This window comes from Pteropus vampyrus, unplaced genomic scaffold (assembly GCF_000151845.1).
Source record: "Pteropus vampyrus isolate Shadow unplaced genomic scaffold, Pvam_2.0 Scaffold182, whole genome shotgun sequence".
Lineage (NCBI taxonomy): Eukaryota > Metazoa > Chordata > Mammalia > Chiroptera > Pteropodidae > Pteropus > Pteropus vampyrus.
The window spans coordinates 321,831-325,778 of NW_011888963.1; positions in this window are offsets into that span (position 1 = coordinate 321,831).

Consider the following 3,948-nt stretch of genomic DNA (forward strand, 5'->3'; position numbering starts at 1 on the left):
GTAAGGGGCCAGCCTTTAGTATAACATTTATTAAATGCCTACTATTTGCTAGCCCCTATGTTAGATGAAAAGGCACACACCTGCTTCCTGAGAGTAAGCTTAGATTACTCTCAGTCTTCTACCCTATGAGAGAACACAAGTAATTCTAATCAGTGTTCAATTCCCAAGTGACTTTTTTAGAGGGATGACGGTACCCGAGTACCTGTATATTTCTATTGGAGAATCTTAAACATTTAGAAAAGAGGAGCAAATCCACTTTACCCAACTATAAGCCTTAAGCTTTCACAGTGCTCAGGGTCGAGTACATGATATATATATATATATATTTCTTAGGTATGAACTAAGAAATGTGGAACAAAGCTGAGCTCTATTTGATGTATCCAAGCAACAGAAAGAGGATAAAAGGTGGGAGCAAAGTCTTGGTGTCACCTTGTGGGTAGATAGGAGGGGTTTGGGTGGGGAGTTAATGAGAAAATCCAAGAAAGCAAGGATGAGACCAACCAAGACAGAAGGATAGAGCAGCTCTCTTTCACAGTGGAGTATAAAAAGGTAGTATAAAATAGATCTTGTTTGTATTTATGCTTATTAAAAAATAAAGTCATTAAACTTTACTATTTATTGATAATATTTAACAAATAGATTGTCAATAGTACATTTACATACCGTAAATGCATATATATGTATGTATGTGTGTGTATATATATATATATATGTATACACATATATATACACACACACACACACACACGTATGAAATGCTTGCTCAAACATTTATTACTAATAGGCTACATAAGCAAAAATGTGAAGAGGCCACTGATATACAAGAATACATAAAGATGAAAGTTAAGGTCAAAAACAGCATGTTACAAATTGTAAAGTGAGGGTAGAGTAAAAAAGAAGCATCAAATTTAGTTTGAGAGAGTAGATCCAATTCTTGTCCAAAGATGGCCACTGGCTAATTCCTTCTCTCTCTGTGTGCACATGCTGTTCTACTCTTCAAGAGGCAGAGCCCACTTCTCCACCACTTGAACCAGGGATGGCTCTGTGACTGTCCTTGACTAATAGAATATAGCAGAAGTGATGTTCTGGGTCTTGCACGCCCAGGCCGTGAGAGGACTGGCAGGTTTCAATTTCTCCTTCTAGAAAGCCAGTCACAATGCAAGGGTTCTGACTACCTGATATTGAGTTGTGGCGGGGGTGCTTAGGTTAGCACCTGGGCAGAGAGAAGCCATAGGGAGGGACAGCGAGGCACTAGCGTGTGAAGCCCCTTTGGATTTCCTAGCCCTGCCAGCTACCAACTGAATGGAGCTGAGTGAGTGACTCAGCCCACAACAGTGGAACAGGAGAGCCTGCTGTGTCCTCCCTGGATTCCAAACTCACAGAACTATGATAAAAGGGAATATTGTTTTACGTCACTAAGTTTTAGAGTGTAGCTTGTTCCACAGCAAGAGATGATAAAACAGTCAGGTATTACAGTTCAGGCATTAGCCCTGGAAACAAACGTATTTACCAAGAACCCTCTTTTTACATGTTGCCACATTAGAGAGGAAAAACAAAATTCTAATAGCCAAGAGAAAGTAATCAGTGAAATCTTAAGGTTAGGAAAAGCTCAGAAAATGTGGGAGAGCACAGCAAATTAACAAAGTGTTGTTTTAAATGAAAAAGTTGCAGATGGGTACAAAACACTTAGAGATTTTGATGTTTTACAATAACCAGGAATCTCAGTGCTGGTGATTATTTTGCCTGTTTATTTTGTCAAAAGTTTTCTCCCTTCAATCCTTTCGGGTGGTTTCTTTCTTCAGCTACATAGGCCAGCTTGTCTGTTATGCACTTTCTTATTGTAAAGACTGGAAGCCCGGGACTACATTTCCCAGCATCCTTTGGCGGCAGTTTCAAGTCATGCTGGCAACCAGGGGTACTTGCCTGAGATTTGGAAGGGAAAAGTGAAAGCCACATTATTGCTCCTCTGCCAGAAGTGGACAGATGTGTGAGTTTCAGCAGATATCAGAGTTTGTATGGGCTCCCAGACATTTCCCTGTGAATCATCCACCTCAGTGCTGGAAGTAGATGAGCTCACCAACATTTTAGTCCCTGAAACTTCCTCCTCTGAAAAACTAGCAGCAAACTTGAAAGCTTGTGGCTTTTTCTGACCTTCCTTCCTCTAGCCCTTCCAGGAGTTTTGTATGCATCCTTATATTTAATTCCTTTTCTGCCTGAAATACCTAGAATAGTTTGTTTTTCTTTACCAATTCCAATTATGTGAGTCTAAATTTCACTTTATAATGAAAGTCAAGAAAAAGTAGAATTTATCTTTACTTTTTTCTTTCCTTCCATCCATCACAAACAACTACAGAGCGCTTTCTAATGTTTTAAATATAACACATTCATATAACAGCATGGAGGGTGATGTCTATGGAGATGCATCTGCATAGACTAGGAAGAGGAAATAAAAGGTATAGTTGAGGTCCTAGGGGCTCGGGAAATTAGTGGTTTTCCTTCTAATCAAAGAAAGTTTTATAGATATGGTCACGGTCATCAGATTTAGCAAACCACAACAGGACACCTAATTCAGTTTGAATTTTAGATAAACAGTGCAGTAGGCAGAATAATGTCCCACGAGAGACATTCTTCAACTAATACTAATTCCTGGAACCTGTCAATGTGTTGCTTTCTGTGGCAGAAAGAACTTTCAGGTGTGGTTACATGTGTGCACCTGGAAATGCATATGCATAGAATGGATCATACAACTGGACTCAATCTAATAAAACGAGTGGAGAAACTTTGCCAGCTGCAATCAGAGGGAGATGTGACTAAGGAAGAAGCAGCATTGTGCCTTGAAAGATGGAGGAAGAAGGCTGCACACCAAGGAACGCGGGTGACCTCAGGAGCTGGAAAAGGTAAGAAAATAGATTGTTCCCTAGAGCCTCCAGCAGGAATGTAGCCCTGCCAACACCTTGGTTTTAGCCAGTGAGATTAGCATCAGACTTCTGACTCTATAATAGTAAGATAATAAATTCAATCCAATCCACTAAGTTTGTGATAATTTGCTACAGCAGCAATAGAAAATCAATATAAACAATGGATAATATTTTAGCATAAGTATGACCCATACAGTATATCGGCACATACTTAGACTAAAAACTATTTCTATTTTGAAATTAAAATTTAACTGTGAGTCCTGTATTTAGCTGGCAACCCCATTTTTAGAAAAGTAGGATTACAGAGCTTTCTTATATCTCTGCTTAGAAACTATGTATAAATTTTGTGCAAAACACTTAAAATAGGCAATTTACCTATCCTATTTCATTTTATCCTCACAACTCTTTGGTGTAGGCATTATTATACCTTTTTTATAAATGAGACAACTGAGTCTGCAAAATTAAACAAATTGTTTAATGCACATTTTAGGCCATACAGGAGCTGGAGGTGGGTCATGTCTGGCTGATTCCAAGGCCTATTATGCTATGCTATCTCTGTCTAGTTTGCCAGGCTGTCACTCCATTTCTCAGCCCACTTTCATTGCTGGAGCCCCCCAAAGCTAGTTTCTACTGCTGCTTACACATCTTCCCCACTCACTCTCTCCTATAGCCTGGTAATCTGATTTCTGCCCCAACCTCTTATATACATCGAAACTTCTTTCTCAGAGATCACTGATGGCCTCTAATCTGCCATCATTTCTTAGTCATTCTTCTCTTTATTCTCTCTGCAGTACATAAAAGTGTTCTCCTGCCTTCCTCTTCCAAGCATGCTGCTTCTCCTTCCACCCCCAAACACACACACGCACTGGGCTTTTATTTTGTAATACTGAATCTCCCTTTGCCACTCTTGTTTTTTCCTTCCTGTGATGGCTAATTTTGTATGTCCACTTGACCGGACGAAGGGTGCCCAGAAAGCTGGTAAAACATTTCTAGGTGTGTCTGGGAGGATGTTTCTGGGAGATTAGTGTTT